The 22,581-nt window shown below is 47.7% G+C and overlaps 1 long non-coding RNA gene across 1 annotated transcript; it reads left to right on the forward strand.

Annotated features, from left to right (window-relative positions):
• Positions 1-10,832: 10,832 nt before the first annotated feature.
• Positions 10,833-15,943, forward strand: LOC120101790 (uncharacterized). Its single transcript, XR_005502731.1, has 2 exons — positions 10,833-10,992; positions 13,434-15,943. It is a non-coding gene; the product is annotated as an uncharacterized LOC120101790 (long non-coding RNA).
• Positions 15,944-22,581: the final 6,638 nt, after the last annotated feature.

Raw genomic sequence — 22,581 nt, forward strand, 5'->3', positions numbered from 1 at the left:
CCAAGCTCCTTCTTTGTCTCTTATGTCTACTCAAAGGAAGAGCCACTCAGATGGCCGAGTCAGGCTGCAGCCCAAGTCCTTCCGGGTTCCGGTGAAGCTGACAGCCTGGCACTTGTACTAACTACGCAATTAGATTTGGAGTGCCATGGGTTCTGCTGACTTTCTTTGGCAGGTACTGGGTCTCAGACCCTCCCAAACTGCACGGTGCCTATTAGGAAGAAGGCTGGGGATTTCAGATTAAGGCTGGGGACCTTGCCAGCTGCCAACGCATTGTCATTGACAGACAAGACAGGCATCCTGAACTGTCTCACGGTTAGTCAATTCACAGAGCACCAGCTTGGCTTACGCATAATCTGATAGTTGCTGGAAATGACCAGGGAAGTCCCTTCCTGCAGTATTTGTGTGCATGTGTGTTCATGTGGTGACCATGTGGAGGTCAAAGTTGGCTTGCTCCTTCAACCATGTAATCCTGAGGATCAAACTCGGGTTTTCCAGTTTGGCAATAGGTATTTTGACAGATGACATCCTGTCGGATTTTAAGCAGCAGAATGACAAGATCTGATTTACATTAGTTTTTTTTCTCTCTCTCTCAGAACCAGGCATGGAGGTGCACTCCAATCATCCCAGCACAAGGGAAGTAGGAGCAGGAAGATTAGGTTGAATTAAGTTGAATTACGTTGAATTAGGTTGAATATAGAGAAGGATATTAATTTAATTTATAGAAAGAGAAAGGGGATAAAAGTATATTTATCCGCAGAGATATTAATGTCCAAGGAAGGGAGAAAGAAATGAGGGTTGACATAAATGTTTTCAACAGTACATAGATAAATAAATAAAATAAATAGATAAATCCAGGCCTTTGATCTCACAGTTTGGGAGACAAAAGCATGGATAGGTAAGTTTCTTGCCAGTCTGAGGCCAGTCTATCTTCAAAGCATATCGAAGTCAGTCAGCTTGGGCTGCATAAAGAGATCCTGTCTCAATAAATAAAAATAATTGTTTTAAATTGTTTCAATTATCAAAATGAAGATGAGTATAAACTCAGTAATTATAATGGTGTTACAAATCATTAAAATAGAGCAGACCTAAATGAAAAAGGGGGTTTGCTAGATTAAATCAATCTATACTTTTGATGACTTTTGTTTGCTGGACCAAGGACATGATATTTTGGGAGAAAGGCTCTGTGTCTGTGTTAATGGAAAAGAAAAGAGTCTTTGGGCTCCTTCCAAAGTAATAGGAATCAGATTTGATAGAGGAAGACCCCCTCAAGAACTTGGCTGCAGACGAGAAGAAAGAAATCAAGAAGACCAAACAGGACCAAACATGATTTGCGGACTGCTCTACATGGGAAGAGCCCTGAACTGGCTGGGACAGTGAATATGGCTCAAACCAGAACTTCAGCTCTGCCAATGAATGGATCTTGTTGGCTACAGAGTCCTCGAGATTCCTCGTGCCATCCTTTCAGATGGCATGAATGGAGATTTGTTACAGTTTGATTATATGACCAAACTAACTCATAAAGAAAGTGTCTTTCACCCGCTCAAACAAGGAGCAAAAAAGATTCATCTTTAACTGATCTGTGCACAGTACACATCCATACATCATGTTAATATAGAAACATACATTACCTCTAAAAGCTTTATGTTCACAGAAAGACTGAAAGGACAGCCCTGACAGGATTCACCCTCGGGGATGCTGAGATTCTGAGACTAGTTGTTTCAGCTCCCTGATTGATCCTGCCTCAAACAGATGCTATCTCCAGAGACGTGCTTCTAGAACAACTCCGGAAAGGACTGTTGATACCAAATGACATTGGCTCATCCCGTCCTGTTCCAATCAGGAGTTCAGTTAAGGCCTGAACTTTCTCAGCACATAGACACTGGACAACAAATGGTGCCCAGTTAGCTTTCTTTTGACAAAACCATTTTCCCAAACAGGAATTCTTTGCCCAATTCAGCAAGAAGCAATTATAAGAAGCCCGTCATCCCAATCCCTTAACTGAGAATGGATGGTTTTGGTTATTTTATGAGTAATAGATAGATTGTCATTTTAGGGGATGACTATAAATAATCACAGTATTGGACAGGGAGGAAACAAATACAGAAGTTTTTTTTTGTTTTTGTTTTTAGATTGGTTTATTTATTATGTAGACAGCTTTCTGCCTGCATGGACATCTGCAGTTCAGAAGAGGACACCAGATCCCATTACAGATGGTTGTGAGTCACCATGTAGTTGCTGGGAATTGAACTCAGGACCTCTGGACTGAGCCATCTCTCCAGCCCAAATCTACTCTTTTTTTAATAAGATTTATTTATTATGTATTTTATATGAGTACACTGTCACTCTCTTCAGACACACCAGAAGGGGGCATCAGATCCCATTTCAGAGAGTTGTGAGCCACCATGTGAATGCTGGGATTTGAACTCAGGACCTCTAGAAGAGCAGTCAGTGCTCTTAACCACTGAGCCATCTTTCCAGCCCCCTATTAAATCTACTCTTAAACAAAAGCATTTTATAGCCATAATCTTATATTGGTAAAGATCTTTACATTTTGATGCAAAATTGAGGTTATTGTTTTGTTAGATTGGTACAGAATTCTGTATATTGATACAAAACTTGAGTTTAACTTTGTAACAACATAGTATGTGTATGTTTCAACTCTTAGATAAGCATTGGGTCTATGGAACTTACTTAAAAATACAAGGTTTAGGGCTGGAGAGATGGCTCAGTGGTTAAGAGCACCGAATGCTTTTCCTGAGGTCCTGAGTTCAAATCCCAGCAACCACATGGTGGCTCACAACCATTTGTAATGAGATCTGATGCCCTCTTCTGCTGTGTCTGAAGACAGCTACAGTGTACTCAGATATAATAAATAAATAAAATATTTTTAAAAAAAATACAAGGTTTAGTCTCAATCCTTTTAATAGCTGCTGTTACAAACTGTTTAGGATGATCAAATCATGCAAGTCAATAGTCAATCAATCAAACTCATAGGTTTGATAGTAATATGGATTATCCCAGAAATATACATCCTGGGTTGTGCAGATAACAGGTAGTTGGAGACAGGCAATGTTTGTTTGTTCAGATATTCTATGAGAAGATATAAGGTCTTCAAAAGCGTCAAAGATCCAGAGTATGGTGTTTAAAGTTATTTCATTATTGAAAGATCTATAAGACAGATCTGTTCCTGACAGTACCCATGTTCCATTTCAAAGAAGATGTGAGCACCAATGACCTCCACGTGTAGCTGCTTCAATTGTGCCAAGCTAGTCACTGGGCAAGAAATGCCCTAACTTCATCTGCAGACAGAATGCTGTCCAAAAAGGACAAACAGACGCAGGATAGCCCACTGCTGAGCTCTGACAAGACAAGGTAAGGTAGTCCTCTATAATTCCCCCTTCACTTAAAGTCTTTCAGGTGTTCTGGGCCAGAAGGCTGAAGATAGATACGCCAGCATTATAAGGAATACTGGAGACTGTCCAGGCGGTAAGCTGTCTCTGTAATATCTACAATTTTTGGAAGCTGTGACCCTGCACTTCCTGCATACTCTAAAATATTTATTCATTCTCAGATCTCTGATGGGGTTGAAATCTAACTAGATAGTCATAGTTTCAAAATTAAACTTAAGTTGTTTAGGATTTAAGAAGATGTTCGGGGCTGGGGATTTAGCTCAGTGGTAGAGCGCTTGCCTAGGAAGCGCAAGGCCCTGGGTTCAGTCCCCAGCTCCGAAAAAAAGAACCAAAAAAAAAAAAAAAAAAAGAAGATGTTCTAGGTCTAAAAAGATGTTTTTAGTATACTAATACAAGTTAGGATAAAAACTGATTTTTATACAGAACTCTGAACTCACCAAGATAGGATAGATGCTAGAATAAGTTGCCCAATATAAACTGAGTAGACATTATAAATGTATATCATACCTTATAGTTTTCATAATTGCTTTATAATTATTAAAATTGTACGCAATTTATATTTAAAAAAGAGAGACTTTTTTTGGACTGGACGTCCAACATGTAGAGAGAATATCTTGTGTATTGTGCTTGTCAATTTAAAAGCCTATGACCTATGGCTTAGGCAGGAAATAGAAGGTGGGACTTTGAGAAGGGAAAGAATTCTGGGAGAGAAGGAGGCAGGAGATTTGCTAGGAAGATGTGACAAGCCAGATGCATGATACCTGAGCACAGGCAACCAGCCACGTACGCAGGCTAGAATAAATGGGATATTTTATGTTATAACTAGTCAAAGATGAGCTATATGGCCAAGGTATTTGTAAATATATATTTTGAGTCTGAGTCTTATTCCTGGGAGCATGGGGCTGGGAGAAAGAACCAGAGCCTAACCTCAACAGTTCAAGGCTATCCTCAGCTACAAGGCAAGTCCAGGCCAGCCTGGGCTACATGAAACCAGCAGTGTCCTGTGGTGGTTGACATCTTTAGTCCTAGTTCTTGGGAGACAGAGATAGGTGAATCTCTGTGAGTTCAAGGCCAGCCAGGGTTACACAGTGAGATCTTGTCTGAAAACCAAACCAAACCAAGCTTGATCTCTCATTGAACCTGAAGCTACCCTGGTTTTCAGCAAACCCATGATCCTCCTGTCTCAGCTCCTACATTGCTGGGTTTACAAACATGTTCATAGTCCCTCCAGTTTTTTTAATTCTATATGGGTGCTGGGATTTGAACTTGGGTTCTCATGCTTTTGCAGCAAGCTTTCTCACTCAGAGCCATCCCTTCAGCCCCACGAGCACATATTCCCATTGTCCTCCCCCTCCCTACCTTCTAATTTTTTTTAAAAAATTTTAATTTTGTGTGCACTGGTGTTTTGCCTGCACGTGTGAGGGTGTCGGGCCCCTGGGAACTGGAGTTTCAGACAGTTGTGCGCTGCCATATGGTTGCTGGGAATTGAACCCAGCTCTTCAGGAAGAGCAGCCAGAGCTCTTAACCTCTGAGCCATCTCCTCAGCCCCTGTCTGTCGCTTTCTAACGCAAAAGAAATGAAACGTTCTCTACCTGGGTCCTCTCTTTTAAACCTGACATAGCGACAACAGGAGGCTTCCTGACGTGCAGACAGACTGCCCAGGAGAGCGATGAATTACATACCGTTTACTCATTTGTTCTCTGAAACGGGGTCCACGTATGCCAGGGTAGCCGCAAACTCACTGTGTAGCTGATGATGAGCCTGAACTCTTGGCCTGTGCTTACCTCAGTGTGCTTTTGGTTTACCTTTCCTGAGTGGCAAGTGACTTCTGTGCTTATTGGCCGTACACGGAACTTTCCACACAAACCTTTATTCAAATCTTCCCCCCCATTTAAAACGTGGACCTAGGGTACTTATGTATAATAAATAAATCTTAAAAAAAACCCCAAAAAAAACAACAAAACAAAAATGTGGAGGTAGCCCCAGCTGTCCCGGTGCTCACTAGGCGCTCACTATGTAGATGCAGAGAGACCTCTCACCTCTGGGATTAAAGACATTCACCAGCATGCCTAGTCTCTTTCACTTTCTTTTTTTTTTTTTTTTTTTTCTCAGAGCTGGGGACCGAACCCAGGGCCTTGCGCTTGCTAGGCAAGCGCTCTGCCACTGAGCTAAATCCCCAACCCCAAAACTTGGACTTTTGATGGAGTCTGACTTATCTATATTTTTCCTTTGGTTTTCTCTGTTTAGATGCTACCGGTGTGTGGCTTCTTCTTCGTACATTATTAGGCTCTTGTATAATGTCATTTTTGCATACACAGGTAGATCCACGGGACACACTTGAGACACGGCATTATTCAAACAAATGTTTAAATGCCTTTATCATTTTGACAGATGTGGTCAAACTGGCAGTAAGGAAGAAACTGCCCCTGGAATGGTATGTGGGTTTACTCTCTCTCCAGCCACAGCCTTGCTGACAGTAAATGAATTACAGATGTTTATAATTTACCCCTGTTGTATTAGGCTCACATCACGTGCTCAGCAGTAGCCTGGGGCTGGTGGCTGAAGATCTAGATCAAACCATCTGGAACATGTCCTTCAGGACAGAAAGAACCTTTAGGCAGAATGACCACAGACAGGAGAGCAAAGACAGAGATGAGGGGCGGGTGGTATCCTAGTCTGATCTCTGTTGCTCTGATAAAGACACCAGGGGCAAAAGCAACCAGGCCACAGTCCACCTTGAAGGGCAGGCAGCAGGCATCCGCAGCAAGAATCTGGAGACAGGAACCATGGGCAAATGCTGCTCACCGGCCTGGCCCCTTCCCCGACTTCCCTTGGGGTGTGTAACTGTAAACATTGACCGGATCAGCCTACCCCTTGTCAACTTGACGCATAAACAGATCACTGTCTTTTGTTTTTTGTTTTGTTTTGTTTTGTTTTTTTCTTTTTTCTTTTTTTCGGAGCTGGGGACCAGGGCCTTGCGCTTGCTAGGCAAGGGCTCTACCACTGAGCTAAATCCTCAACCCCTTCTTTTTTTTTTTAAAGATTTATTTATTTATTTATTTATTTATTTTACTTATGTGAGTACACTGTAGCTGTCTTCAGACACACCAGAAGAGAGCACCAGACCCCATTACAGATGGTTATGAGCCACCGTGTGGTCGCTGGGATTTGAACTCAGGACCTCTGAGAAGAGCAGTCAGTGCTCTTAACCACTGAGCCATTTCTCCAGTCCCCCAATGTTTCTTTAAAAACCCCAAATCTCTTAACTGTGGGCTCCTATAAAGTAAAAAAAAAATCACATATTTTCTTATTTTAAAGCAAAACCAAATGAGGATGGTGTAATTTCAAATTCTGCAGCTCAGTGTCTGACGTCTGGGACTCACGCATAACCTTTTCTGTGATGGGCTTGGGCCACTCACTTCTCTGGCTTGGCATCCACAGCACACACATTGACTCCTAGACTGTGGTCAGTTCTAGTCCACACCAGCCACTGTCATGGTCCTGCCACAGTCCTGGTTCCTCTAATACCCTGGCGTCTTCATGGCACCTGAGGTGTCACTGACACCAGTGGCTGCCTGGCTGATGTGCAGACTCCACCCCTTCCTGTATGGTGCCAAGCCCCACTCCTTCAGTCCTGGGGTTCCCAAGGCAACCTTCGCCAATGGCCTCCTGGCCTCCCTGCTCAGCGAGACTCTAATCCTGCCAGTGATGCCGAATCCAGCTGCTCACTGTGACTTCTTCACGTCTTCAAAACCAGCACTTGTGGAAGACTCTTACACATTTCTGAGTTTGGCTGTCATCTTGAGAGGTGGCCTTGGCCTCCTCAGGACAGCTTCTGTGTGCCGACTCTGAGAAAGCACTTCCTGGAAGATCCACCTCAGTAATGCTGGTCTCTTCCTAACCATTGCAGATTCCGTGGCCCCAGCCGACCAGCACTGATGGTCCCAGTGAAGCAAAAGCTTCACTTCTACAGATGCTTCATTCAGACATATCTTATGCAGCCTTTGAGAGACTCTCAGGTTTCCTGAACCTTCATAAGCCAGGCCTCCACTGTCTTGAGTTGCTCTCAGGGTTCTTCCAGACTACCACAGCTCACCAAACCTGTTTCCAGCCCAAACTTCCAAAATCTTCCCAGTTCTCCCCAAACCGCACGGTCAGCCCCATCCCAGCAACTAGCCCTAGCGTGGCATCTGTCGTGATAAAACTACCATGAGCAAAAGCAACTTGGGCAAAAAAGGGTTTCTTTCACCTTATTCTCCTAGGTCCCGGCTCATCTTGGAGAGGGTCAGGGAGGGACCAGGAAGAAGGCTGGCTGCTCACAGCCTTCCCAGGCGACTCTGGGTTGTATCAAGCTAATAAAGAAGTGAGCAACTCAGGTAGAATCATGCACTCGGGGTGAGAGCAAAGGCCAGCGGTAGGGAGGCTGGCAGAAGGCTTGGCCTGCCTCACCAGGTGACTCTGGCCACGGGGACAGTGTCTCTGGTTTCCACCTGTGAGATGGAGAGATCCAGCTCCTCAGGCTGCACACTGAGAGGTGGGGTAACAACTGTGGGTCAATCTGGTGCCATGCATAGGAATCTGGACGAAGCAAAGGAATCTTGCGGGCAATGGTGGAGATGAGCTTTTGGAAGAACCTTCCAGGCACAAAGGCTCCGCGTGCGTGCTCCTCTCTCGACTCCCATCTGTCACCTTGACCCAGAGACCCACACTCTTCTCTGGCATTCACCGACCCTCTATCCTATCTCCCAACACCTCCCACCTTTAAAAGATGCATTTATTTCTAGTGGTTTATTTTTATTTTGTGTGTATTGGTGTTTTGCCTGCGTGTATGTTTGTGTGAGGTGCTATACCCCCTGGAACTGGAGTTATAGACAGTTGTGAGCTGTCCTGTGGGTGCTGAGAAATGAACCTGAGTCTGTCTGTCTCTCTGTCTCTCTGTCTGTCTTTCTGTGTGTATGTGCACACGTGTGTGCATGTGTGCATGTGATCCACCCTGGCACACGTGGAGGTAAGAGGACATCATAGAAGAGCTGATTTTCTCCTTCCATCCTGTGGGTCCTGGGAGTCAAACTCAGACTGAAGGCTTGGCCGCAAGCACCTTTACCCCCTGAACCATCTCGCCAGCCCCAGACTTTTTTATGTTTATTGAACAGTTTTAGATTCACAGCACCACTGAGACAAAGTCCCAAGATACTCTGCGGGTCCTCCCAACACACCCAGCATCTGTTATCTTTACCTCCATCACCAGGGTGATACATGTGTCCCACCCAACAAGACTACAGGGACACTATTAACACCCAGAGGCCACTGCTGATACCAGGGCACCCGGCATTCCTTACCGAGGAGACCTGGACCAATGTACAATGGTAGACTATAAGTCAGAGTTCTTTTTGAAATGTATGATTTACTTGCATTTCATGTGTGTCTGTGTGTGTGCACACATGCCACAGTGTGCCTGAGGGACTGCTTGCTTGGACTATGGATGGTGTCAGCTATTTCCCAGAATTAAATGCAAAATGTCCAATGTCCCTACGGGCTACCACTTCCGTTCCGCCTCTGTCCTGGCTAGCTTTGTCTGTTTGTTTATTGTTAACTTGACACAAGTTATAGTTATCTGGAAAACGTGAACTCAACTGAGAAGAGGCCTCCATCAGACCAGCCTGTAGGCAAATTTGTGGGGGCATTTTCTTGATCAGTGGTTGACTTGGTAAGGGCCCAGCTTCCTGTCAATACAAGAAAGCAGGTTGAGAAAGCCATGGAGAGCAAGCCAGTAAGCAGTGTTCCCCTACGGCTTCTGCTTCTGCCTCCTGGTTCCTGCCTTGAGTTCTGCCCTGGTTTCCCTCAGTGATGGAGTGTGAGTAGAGGGTTATATGCTGAAAACAGCCTTCCTTCCTGCATGTTTTTGGTCACGTGTTTTTCAAGGCAACAGAAACCCTGACTCAGGGGCTGGGGATTTAGCTCAGTGGTAGAGCGCTTACCTAGGAAGCTCAAGGCCCTGGGTTCGGTCCCCAGCTCCGGAAAAAAAAAGAACAAAAAAGAAAAAAGAAACCCTGACTCAGACATCCTTCTGAGTGGAAATGTTTCCTTGAAGTTCAGAAGCATCTTCCTTGCTCCTCTGAAGTCTGTGATTAGCATGGGATTGACCTTCCTTTAATGTAAGCTAGGCAACATCATCTTCTGGTCCCTGGGGACATAGGGATTTGGTCAGAGGTGATCACGTGACTTCAGAAGGTCCAATCACAATGGACCTCAGGATCCTGGGATGTGAAGGAGGCTGGCGTCAACAGGACTTGCTAGCACAGGTCTGGGGATGTGGTTCAGAGGGTGAGTGTCCTGCCTAATCTGCACTAAGTGTTGGGTTTAGTCCCAGGTACCCCAGAGACCAGGTGACCCTTGCCAGGTAACACACACCTGTGGTCCCAGCACTGGGCACCCAACTATTTCCATGTCTCCTTTCCCATAGACGAGGCCAGGGTAGAGTCTGGATGTCCAAGGTTCTCAGGTCTAGTTCTCTAATCCCAGGCCTGGACCTGCTACTGACCTGAAGCCTTTGAGCCAGCCGGCCTCACAGACTAATTTCCTCCCTTTGTTGACCCAGGCAAATCAAACAGCTTAGAGGAGCTTCCAGGAACTGCTCCTCCTTTTTCCTTGGCTGCAGGCAGTGCAGTTAAGTTGCCCTTTGACCCATGGGCCCTCCAGGGAGCTGGGGACTGACCAGTTCCAGAGGCACTGAGCTGCTGGAGGAGGGGCTGGCTGCTGGAAACACAGTGATCAGCGATATCACTGGTCCACAGAACTGTCTGTTTCCTTTCTTGTCCCCTCCCTTCCTCTCCCCTCCCTTCTTTTTAAGGTTTTCTTACATTTATTCATTTCATGGGTGTAGGTCTGAGACAAGTTGCCCGGAGTTGGCCGGCTCTTGGGAGGTGAGTTGGTTCTCTCATTCCGCCATGTTGGTCCTGGGAGGTCATATGTTCTGAGGCTTGGCAGCAAGCCCTTTTACCGCTGAGTCATCTCAAACATTCCTTTCCCCACCCACAAACTTGTGGCAATCCTCCTGCCTCAGCCTTCCCTGTACAGGGATGACAGGCCTGTGCCAACCATGCCCAGCTGGTCCACGTGGGCCTTGACATTCTCAGTGTTTGGGCTGGCCAGTGTCTGGTGCCACCTGTGCTCTATAGATTGTTTCTAACGGCCCCGGGACTCGTCGTCACTGGATGTCATTGACGACTCTCTATGAAATTGAGCCTTGGCACCAAGTTCTCCTCTCTCACTTTTCTAATTGTGTTGACTGAACCCACCAGAGCAGGAGCAGACTCATCTCATGAGCGTCACCCTTTGACTCCACCCTTATACCCATCCCCCCACAATAATGAGAAAAGATGGGAGGAGGGAGGGAGGGAGGGAGGGAGGAAATGGGACTGTATGTTCCCAGGCACGTCCCCAAACATGCCCCTCCCATCCTCGAGTCCACGGATCACCCAGCAGTGTAATGTCTTCGAAGAGAAAGTAATTCTTCAGTGCCCGATGATGCAGCAATTCCGCTTCTGGTGCGCCCTGCCCCGCCCTCAAAATGCAGAGCAAGGTCTGGAAACAACACAAAACAATTGTTCTGCTGTGACAGCAGCTGGAGAAAGAGTCCCCTGGGAGCCCTGGGCAGCTGTCAGCTGTCTAAACTGGCAGTCAAGGGGAAGGGGAGGGGGAGGAGAGGGAGAGGGAGAGGGAGAGGGAGAGGGAGAGGGAGAGGGAGAGGGAGAGGGAGAGGGAGAGGGAGAGGGAGAGGGAGAGGGAGAGGGAGAGGGAGAGGGAGAGAGCGCGAGCGTATTAGCCTCATAGTGGACTGACTGGGTACCAGCTTTTATTGACAGAACAGTCCTAGAAAGTAGTCCTGCTCTGGGGAGGGTGGGGCCTCTGCCGAGTCACCTTAGGCTCCTGTTGAAAATATCAACTGTTTCTTTTTTCCCTATGGCTTTTAAATTTGTTTGTTTATTGGTTTTTCAAGGCAGTCCCGGAACTCGCAGAGATCCTTCTGCCTTTGCCTCCCAAGTGCTGGGAGTAAAGGTGTGGGCCACCGCGTCTGGGTTTTTACCTAAGGGTTTAAAATTGTGGGGATATAGGGATGTGGCTCAGGTAGTAGAGTCCTATGCTTGGGTTCTAGCCCCACTGCTGCAAAAACCAGATAATGTTCCCATCTGTCATCCCAGCAAGGGAGAGGTGGAATCCAGGTCAGGAGTTCAAGGTTTACCTCGGCTGGTAAAGAGGTTGATGTTGCCTGGACTGTATGAGACCCTGTCAACCACCACCACTACCACCACAATAATAAATACTAAATCTATGGTAAAATACACAGCGTAACCATCCTAACCATTTTAATTTTTTTATTTTTAAGATTTATGTGTATGTAAAATGCACTATGTCTATACCTGGGTAGGCCAGAAGAGGGCGCGAGATCTCCTGGAACTTGAGTTAAACAGATGGCTAGGACACCCCATTGGTGCTAGGAACATTTTTTTTTTTTAAAGAGACAAAGAGACAAGGTCTCAGTCAGTGTGGTGGTGGCACACACTTTTAATCCCAGCACTCAGGAGGCAGAAGAAGGCAGCTCTGAGTTCAAGGTCATCCTGGTCTACAGAGTGAGTTCCAGGACAGCCAGGGCTGCACGAGAAACCTTGTCTTGAAAAACCAAAAAGGAGGAGGTGTGTGTATTTCATGTAGTTCAGGCTGGCCTTGAACTCTGTATATCTGAGGATGACGTTGAACTTCTGGTCCTTCTTCCTCTGTCTAAGTGCAGTTTTTGAAGTTTTACATTGTGTGGAAGACTGAACCCAGGGCCTCATGTGTGCCAAGTGACCTCTTAATTAACTGAGTGGGGACCCCAGTCCACCATTAGGAATAAACAGTTTAAGGACATTAAACGCATTCATGGTGGGTGTCATGACACATCTCCAAAATTTCATTTTGTTTGAGACAAGGTTTGGTTATATAACAGAGGATGGCCTTGAACTCATGACCCTTCTCACCATGCACCACCTAACATGACTCCACAGTTCTTGACATCTTGGTCCCCTCTGAACACCTTCTCTTCTGCCCCTCTGTGATGCTGACCCTGTCCTGCCTCTGAGGGAGTTGCAGCCCTGGGCCTGGGCCTCTGGGATCCTGTGGGTGGTACTTGCACACTGTGGTGTGGTCCCCACTCCTTCCACTGTAGGCAAAAGGTTGCACTACATCGAAGGCTGCTCTCTTTGCCGCTCAGATCATCTGCAGAGACCGTTGGGGGCGTCCATTTTCTGAATGTGGGCGTGTCAAGATCCCCAGTTTTCAAATCTTTTGGGCACCAGAAGGGGAAATGTTTGGTCATAGGGGATCTCCAGTTTAAGTGTTTGAGAAACTCCTTGTGGCAGTTTGAATATGCTTGGCCCAGGGAGTGGCACTATTTGGAGGTGTGGCCTTATTGGAGGAAGTGCGTCACTATGGGCATGGGCAATGAGACCCTCCTCCTTACCACATGGGGGAGAGTAAGTCCTCTAGCAGCCTTCAGATGAAGATGTAGAATTCTCAGCTCTTCCTACACTACGCCTGCCTGGGTGCTGCCATGCTCCCGCCTTGATGATAATGGACCTAACCTCTGAACCTGTAAGCCAGCCTCAATTAAATGCTGTCCTATAAGAGTTGCTTTGGCACAGTGTCTGCTCACAGCAGTAAAACCCTAATTGAGACACCCCGATCTGTGTTTCCTGATCAGGGAGCCACATCCCCCTCCCTCCAGCCTCTCAGAGCACATTGAGCTCACATCAACTCTCGCTTTGTGTTGATATGGGGTCTCATGTAGCCCAGGCTATCCCCATAGTCACCATGGAGGATGACTTTGAATTCCCAAGCCTTCTTCAGCCCTGTGACACCACACCTGCCTCTTTTTTGTTGAGTTTTGAAATCAGGACTCTTAATCTTGAAGCCTTGTTCTCTTCTCCCTCCGCCTGTCCTTCTTCCTCCTCCCCTCTTGCCCCTCCCCCCATTGCCTCACTCTAGCCCGAAACTCCTGGAGCTCCTCCTGCCTCTGCCTCCCAAGTGCTGGGACCACAGCATGTTGCCTTGGCATCTGCATGAACTTGGGGATGACTTTTCTTTTTCTGAAAAAGTCACTGGGACTTCAGTGGGACAGCAGGTTCTCAGGTCAGTCCAGGAGCTACTCCCAGTGCTTCTGGGTGTGTTCAAATCCCCCCACCCCCGTGTCCCGTGTGTGTGTGTGTGTGTGTGTGTGTGTGTGTGTGTGTGTACTCAATGTCACCCCTTCATGGTTTCATCCTGTAGCCCAGGCTAGCCCTAACTTGTGGCAAGCCTCCTGTCTGATACACTTTAACGTCCGATCACCCCCATTCCTTTCCTGTTGAGAGTGTGATGTCGTGTCATGTGACACGGGCCCATGCATTTTTCTCACTGTCTCCATCTTACAAACAAGGAAACTGAGGTCCAGAGAGAATCCTGACACACAGCTGAGAAAGGTAGGATCAGGACTCACCTCAAACTCTCCACAGCATGGTTTCTAGGGCCCTGACCCAGGGCTCTCCCGGTAGTGTGTGACCGTTGGAGAATGGATGGATGCCATTATGGTAAAGGAACACTCTAAAATAGGCTGTCGTGCTCTGTAAACTAGACTATGATGCTGGCCTTAGCCTGTTCCACTCTGGATCACAGAGTGGTGAACGCACACATGGGCGTGTCAAGAGACTGCTGTTTTTCTTCTCATATACCGAAATGTAAATACACTTTGGATCATACAATGGAAATTTCCAGTTGCACAGGAGAAAGAGGCGGTGTCCCTGAAAGCAAAAGTGCACCATTGCTGGGGGTTGGGGATTTAGCTCAGCGGTAGAACGCTTGCCTAGCGAGCGCAAGGCCCTGGGTTCGGTCCCCAGCTCTGGAAAAAAAAAAAAAAGAAAAAAGAAAAAAAAGTGCACCATTGCACCCCGGATAGATTTGTCTTCTGAAAAGGACAGGGGCAGAGACTCCGCCCCTCTCTGCTGCAGCCTAATGCAGCCTAGTGGGGAGCAAAGCCCACGGTCAGAAATCCATAGCCAGTGAACGCAGTTCTCAGGCGGCAGGTCCCACTAGCTTGCTGTGTGTCCTTGGCTAACCTCGTGCCCTCTCTCGATCTACTTTGCTTAGCTGTCAACCAATTTGTGCAACTTACTGAAATCAATACAAGCAACTTAACCGTTACTTCCACTCTTTGAGATTCTGTTTATAGCCTGCGAACAAAGGTGCAAAGACACAGCTGCGGCTTTGCTTGAGGCGCAGAATCTTGCAAACTGCCTGAAAGGGAAAGCCCCCCTCCCCTCCCTCCCCCAAACACACACACCACAAACACAAGGCATTATTGGCGTTGATTCTGTGGTTTGGCCGTGGCCAGGGATTCCTGGCGACACCTGCTGGTGGATGTCAGTACTGCAGCCTATGTAGCTGGGTCATGTTTTTCACATACAATTTTGGTTCCTTAGGGACTACTGAAGAAAGAGCCAAGGTGAGGAGGCCGCCGGGGAGTGGACGTTAAAACCTCCAATCAGATCGAATTCCGGTCTCTGCGCCGGGCGCTCATGGGCGGACCTGTCATTGCCTACATCTTTTTAGGAACCTGGGTTCCTGAGACCTATCTCTGTTCAGGGCTGCAAGAAAGTATTCAATCATTTGATACTTTAGTGTGTGCAATAACCAGCACCTAGGACTGGAGGGTCTCACCGAGGTTCTTAGGATACCGACCTGGTACCAGCTTCCTAGAGAATAAACTAGTGAGGGTGCCCAGAACCCTGGATGTGGGTGACAACGACTTGTCAACCAGATACATCTAGAATCATCTGAGAAGGGAGGGCCTCTGAGAATGTTTGTGAGGGATGTCTTGGTTGAATGATTGACATTAAAGACCCGCCCACTGTGGGTGGCACCATTCCCTGGGCTTGGAGACCCTGGACTGTGTAAATGTAGAGAGAGGGCCCAGGGCTAGCTAGCACAGACACATTCATCCATTGCTCTCTGCTGAGTGTGGATGTGATGTCCAGATGCTTCAAGCTCTCATTCTCCCGTGACTTCCCCAAGTAATGGACTGGAACCTGGAATTGTACGGTGCATAAACCCCTTCTTCCTTAAACTGCTTTGGTCAGGATATTGAGTTTGACTCCCTGGTAGGCAACCAGATAGGGAGAGGGGCCACAGCTAGAAAATAAAGTGAGTTTCCAAGATAGTCAGCCTCGTTCTCAATGTCCTGACTTCCCTCCCACCAGCAGGTTCCATGCTGATGAACTGGTTTAAAGGACCTGGTCAGGAATGCAGCACTGTTCCCAGCCAGCCAACCTTCCGAGCTTCCTTGAAACTGACGGCTTCAAGTAGAGGAGGAAAACTTTACGGAGGCTAAAACGTTTGTCCCAGGCCTTGGGAGGAACTGGGTTTGGACTCTTTCAATCCTGGCTTGGCTGTGGGGTCTTTTTCTCTGAGTGTCTGCCTTGTGCTTGCTTCCTTACCCCCAATAAAAGCTGTCCCTCACCCGCTGACTGTCTGAGGCGCTTGAGAGTTCTCTGTGGCTACATTTAAGGTTTTCTGCCTTCTAATTCCTTAACTGGCAGAGCACGCAATGGTGGGCACAGCCCTTGACAGTTCAAGTATGTTATCACAGCAACAGAGATGAAAGGAAGAGAGGGGGCTGTCCTAACAAGAAGTTACCTCAGCAGGTGAAGAGCCAGACAGCAGGAGGCCCGAGTGTGGTGCAGGCCTGCCTGGGCTTCAGTCTTATCTCAAAAGCAAAATGAAACAAAATCCCTTTATTTATACCCCATGATAACCCTGTGGTCTCCATGGCTTCCTGTCATGTTCTTTTTTTTTTAAAGAAAAGATTTATTTTATGTCTGTGAGTACACTGTAGCTGTCTTCAGACACACCAGAAGTGGGCATCAGATCCCATTACAGATGGTTGTGAGCCACCATGTGGTTGCTGGGAATTGAACTCAGGACCTCTGGAAGAGCAATCGGTGCTCTTAACCGCTGAGCCGTCTCTTTAAGAGCAGGGTCTGGAGGGACACATCTCTAGTCAGGAAGTTTGTTGAGTTCTAGGCTATCCTGGGCTACACGAGATCCTGTCTGAATGGGGGTGGTGGCTCACTGGTAAGGCATTTGCTGAGCAAGTATAAAGACCTGAGTTTGATCCCCAGCTCCGACATAAAGAGGGGAGTGCATCTATGTAATCTCAGTGCCCGGAGGCAGAGACAGGGGGATCCTGGGGCTCACTGGCAGCTAGCTGAGCTGAATGAGTGAGCTCCAGGTTTAGCGAGGAACCTTGACTCATAAAACAAGGTGGAGAGAGACTGAGGAAGTTACCTCATGTTAACCTTTAACCTCTGATGTGCAGCTAAACACACACACACACATACACACAGACAGACACACACACACACACAGAGAAAGAAGACACACAGAGACATAGACACATAGACACAACACAGAAACACACACCCACAGACATACACACAGACATACACACAGACACATACACAGACAGGCATACAGAAGGACAAACAGATACACAAACAAAGACAGATACAAGCACACTCAGACACACATGCACACAAATACAGACAGAAAGATACACACACACACACACACACACACGTAAACACAGACAGACACACCAGACATGCATATAGAAAGACAGATACAGAGACAAACACAAATACAGAGACAGATATAGATATGCACAAATACAGACAGACAGACAGACATACTTCTGACTGTCCTTCTCCTCTCTGATAAATAGAACATGTCAGGAAGGATCCGTGGTCCTCAGTCTTAGAAAGCTTTGTGCTTTCCCTGGATGTCTCTGGGGACAACGGCTTTTGTGTCATCAAAATACTCCAGCGGCCAGGCAGCTGGTGTGAGGGCTGAAGTCACAGCCCTTGGTGGCGGCATCTGGCTGAGGTTCTAGCCCTCCAGACCTGCTGCACCCACATGGGAGCTACAGGGCTCTGCTCCCATGGGACATTGTAGGCATACAAGACCAGAAAGGACAAGCCACAGGTTTCCAAAATGGCAGGACAAAAAGAATAGCAGAGGTCTCACAAGCCTGACCCTTGGGAGGCTGAGACAGGAGGACTGTCCTGAGTTCTAGGATACCAAGACAGGTCTATATAGAAAGACCCTGTAAAAAGAAAGAAAAGAAAGATGAGGGCCAGAGAGAGACGGTTGCTCTTCCCGAAGTCCTGAGTTTTATTCACAGCACCACATGGTGGCTTGCAACCATCTATAATGAGATCTGGAGCTGTCTTCTGGGGAGCAGGTGAACACTCAGGCAGAACACTGTAAACACAAGAAATAAACAAACCCTTTAAAAATGCATTTAGGAAGAAAGACAGAAAGAAAAAAGAAAGAAAGAAAGAAAGAAAGAAAGAAAGAAAGAAGGAAAGAGAGAAAGAGAACGAACAAATGTTCCAGCCACAGGACAGCGAAGAGGCAACAGAGAGTGGCAGGCCACATCTGCATCTTAGAGGACATAAATAGCTGAGGCCAGTGGTGCCATCCAAGTGAGCCGGAGCCATAGAAATGCTTTGGTTTATATTAGTGAAACTCTAGTCTCAGCGCACCTACTGGGTCTGGCAGAGTAAACTCTGGCGCTCCCATTTTAACAGCTCAGAAAGGATAACAAGGCCTGCGTTGTATCAAATTAAGCATCAGATGGTAATAACGGAGCAACTATGTATCTTCTCTCTAAATCTTAAATTGTTTGTTTCATAATCAAAACACTTAAAGAGTGGGCGGACCAGAGGTAGAGCCCTCACCTATGCCGCACAAAGCCTTGGGTCCATTCCCAGCCTCACGAACTGGATCTGTTGATACCCACCTCCACCATGGAGGCAGAGGCAGGAGGACCGGAAGTTCATAGTCATCTTCGGCTACACAAGACCTTGTGGCCAGGCCTATAATCCCAGCTATAGGGTAGGCTGAGGTAGGAAGAATGGAAGTTCAAGGACAGCTTTGGCAGTCAGAGGGCTGGAGGGTTGACTCAGCAATGAAGAGCTCTTGTTTTTGCAGAGGATCCTAGTTCGATTCTTGGTGCTTACATGTTGGTTCACAACCATCCAAAACTCCGGGTCTAGGGGACACAACACCCTCTTTGGAAGTTTTTAGGCTCCAGGTATGTAGGTGATATACATAAACGCAGCAAACACACCCCATGATACAATAAATAAATCTAAAAATAGTGGTTGGGGATTTAGCTCAGTGATAGAGCACTTGCCTAGCAAGCGCAAGGCCCTGGGTTCGGTTCCCAGCTCCGAAAAAAAAAAACAAAAGAAAAAAGAAAAAAAATCTAAAAATAAAAACTTAAAGAAAAACGTTGGGGCTGAGCAAGATGGTTCAGTGGGTCAAGAGGCATTTGTTGCTAAACTTGAAGACCTACATTCAATCTCCAAGATCCCCATGGTGACAAGAGAACTGATTCTTAACTGGTTGTCCCCTGACCTTCACACGCCCCCTTGTGGCATGACTGCACCCTCCACACAAATAAATAAATGCAACTTTTATTTTAAGTTCCATTTTCAGCACCAAAACCCAAGCTATCACTGGGGTGGGTGGGAGGTAACAGCGGGTCTCTACACAGAAAGCCACCCCACTGTAGGATACCTGCCCACGCAGATGTTGTGCACACAGAAGTCAAGCAGGGTAGACGCTGGCTCTCCGGGAGGCAGAGCAGAGTAGGTTGTCTGGCCTGGTTCACTCAGGGTCATCTTCTGGTTAGCGATCTGATGTCAGGCGACATTGGGCGGAAGCGCCCTCTGGCGGTGGCTCTGCGCACCTCACCTGCAGGTGTATCCAGAGAGAGCTTTGGCCCATAGGGCGGGCGTGCGTGCGTGCGTGCGTGCGTGCGTGCGTGTGTGTGTGTGTGTGTGTGTGTGTGTGTGTGTTTCTGACATGGGGCCCTCAAACCACTGCTTCTGAGCCCACTGTACGCCCTTGGAATAGTGACTTAGACAATGTATAGAAGGGGTGTGTGGTTTGCCTTGGCCCAAACAGAGCAGGAAGGGGTTACAGAGGCGGGAACAGAATGGACAAAGGTTAGTGGCAGGCTTTCTGTTGTCGTCTGTATTTGAATCCTGCAGAGGCTGGGGCGTTGAAGGCTTAGATGCGCATTGGGTTGAGGGTGTGGGTTGGGGCAGTGTTAATGAGCAGAGACTGAACATCACCTGAGGTTAACCCTGGGACCAGGCAAGTTCAGCTCTTCGGAGCTGGGGCTGTCACGGGAAATGGGAACTGAGGGCACGCCTTCTCCTCTCTCTGCATCTGCACTGCAGTCTTATGTACCTTTCCTCTGTATGGCTTTCTGCCACAATGCTTCAGCCTGGCTTCCGGCCCATGGCATCGGAGCGGCTGACCCGGGACAGGATCCTCTGAAACAGTGGGACAACATAGAAATCCTTTCTCCCGCTGGCTAATTTCATTTGTGTCTCTACGTATTTTAAAGACTTTTTTTAGATTTAGATTTTTTTTATGCTGTGTGCCAGCATGTATGTCCGACCACCATGTGCACGCAGTGCTTGCAGAGGCCGCAAGAGGGCGTCAGATCACCTGAAACTCACTGGAGTTACAGACGGCTGTGAGCTGTCAAGTTGGTGCTGGGAGCTGAGCCAGCCCGCAAAAGAGCAGCCAGGGCTCTTACCCCTGAGCGCATGTAAATGTTTGGGGCTTTTCTTCGCCCGCTCTGCCTCTGAAATAATGACATAGAGAGCTGGTACACCTATTAAAAAGCCTCTTGTGTTATAGCAGGGTTCTCATCTGTTCTAACCTGGCCATAGTGGTCTGGTTGTTTCCCAGTCACATGGCATTACCTGCTATCTTAGTCTTGCTCTGGCTGCTCTTGTTCCACGCACCCTCTCCTGGTGACCCTCCTGGTGAGTTCTCATGGCCCTTGCCCCTCTCTCTGGTCCCCCACTGGAATCAGAAGTCCCGCCTTCTCCTTCCCAGCCCAGCTATTGGCTGATCAGCTCTGTATTAGCCAATCAGAGCTGAAGGAGAACTATTTACATAACATCGCGAGAGAGGAGATGCTTGACAATGCCAATGTCTGGACTGTAACTCCAGCCCCCTTTGTGTCTAAATTATTGACTCTCAGGTAGCACAGGTTGGCCTCAAACTCTCTCTATAGCCCAGGACAGCCTCAGAACTCCTGGTCCTCCCATCTTTGTCCCCTACGTGCCACCTCAGAAGCCAGCTCTTTCCTTCCACATGCGGTTCAGGGATTGAACGGTGGCCCCCGGGCTACTGTAACTTTCACCTGCTGAGTCACATGACCACCACCCTCTATTGCATTAGTCCATGTTTCCCTCAGGCATTTTGTCACACTGATGGGAGACTGACCTGAAGGTCTCGAGGGTGGAGGTCTTTTGCTGGACAAAGGCTGTATGTAACCTCTGTCCCGGAGCCACTATTGGATTTAAGCCTAGAAAGGTCTGGTAGCTTCCATTTCGACGATACTGGAGAAGCCCGTTGCCATGTCAGAAGCACATGCTGGGAGATGGGGAACACCGGTCACATGGGAGAGGATACCAGGAAAGCCAATGTGGACCATGTACTAAGGTCCCATGGAAACCACACAGGGAGGAAGCAGCTCTTGGGGACACGGTGGAATAGAGGGCTGCAGTCACAGACACACCGCTTATCCATCCATCAGCCCTGTGGGCCACCCTAGTGAGGGCTGAACTCAGGGACGAAGAAGCCACTTTGTGGGTGTCCCAGTGGGCACCTGGCCCCACTAACACCCACGTTCTGACCCCCTAGGAGCCTGGAAGGGTAAACTGGTGTGTTTTTTCTGATTATTCCCCAACCACTGAGACAGGCTTACTCTGTCATCTAGGTTGGTCCTGAACTCATTATGTAGCTGAAGCTGGTACCCTCTTCTCAGTCTGCTGAGCACTGGGTTTGAGCACTCAGGCAATGAGCTAGGATAAAATAGAGGCTCGGTGGGGTTTGGGGTGAACTGCTTGGCCCCCGTCTACATGGCTCCAACTTTCTTTCTTTCTCTCTTTCTTTCTTTCTTTCTTTCTTTCTTTCTTTCTTTCTTTCTTTTCGGGAGCTGAGGACCAAACCCAGGGCCTTGCGCTTTCTACCACTGAGCTAAATCCCCAACCCCTGGTTCCAACTTTCTTATGCCTTCCATTTTGAGCAGGAGCTTCCACCCTCTCCCAAAACTATAGCAGGTTCCCACCTCAAAGTTTTTTCTTCAGTTAACATGAGATCATAGAGGGGGCAGGGCAGAGGGTAGTGAAGTGTGATGGTTTGTATATGCTTGGCCCAGGGAGTGGCGCTATTAGAAGGGGTAGTCCTGTTGGAGTAGGTGTGTCACTGTGGGTGTGAGCTATAAGACCCTCATCCTAGCTGCCTGGAAGCCAGTCTTCTGCTAGCAGCCTTTAGATGAAGATGTAGAACTCTCAGCTCCTCCTGCACCATGCCTGCCTGGACGTTGCCATGCTCCCGCCTTGATGATAATGGACTGAACCTCTGAACCTGTGAGCCTGCCCCAGTTAAATGTTGTCCTTTATAAGACTTGCCTTGGTCATGGTGTCTGTTCACAGCAGTAGAACGCTAACTAAGACATCAAGAGCACTGGCTGCTTTTCCAGAGGACCTAGGTTCGATTCCTAGCTCCCATATGGGGGCTCACAACCGTCTGTAACTCTAGCTGTAGGGAATTTGACCCCTTCTTTTGGCCTCTGCAGACACCAGGCACACAGACATGCAGGCAAAACACCACATGTAACACAACAACAACAACAAAACCACCAACCAGTAGATGGTAGAGATAATTCTAGACCATTGTTACTCAGTACAGTGGTCACCAGCCACAGGTGAGAACTTAAATATTAAAATTCAAGGGTTTGGGGATTTAGCTCAGTGGTAGAGCACTTGCCTAGCAAGCGCAAGGCCCTGGGTTCGGTCCCCAGCTCCGGAAAAAAGAAAAGAAAAAAAAAATTCAAGCCAGGTGTGGTGGGTCAAACTTGCATCCCAGTGGAGCAACAGGGGTCAAGGTTGGCCTGGGCCACATGAGACTGTCTCAAAAACAAAGAGGAATGCAGTAAAAATGTTTTCGGTGGCACCAGCCAGGTCCCAGGTGCTTGGGAACCACACGCAGCTGCTGTGACACACAG

Source organism: Rattus norvegicus, chromosome 3 (genome assembly GCF_036323735.1).
Source record: "Rattus norvegicus strain BN/NHsdMcwi chromosome 3, GRCr8, whole genome shotgun sequence".
Taxonomy (NCBI): domain Eukaryota; kingdom Metazoa; phylum Chordata; class Mammalia; order Rodentia; family Muridae; genus Rattus; species Rattus norvegicus.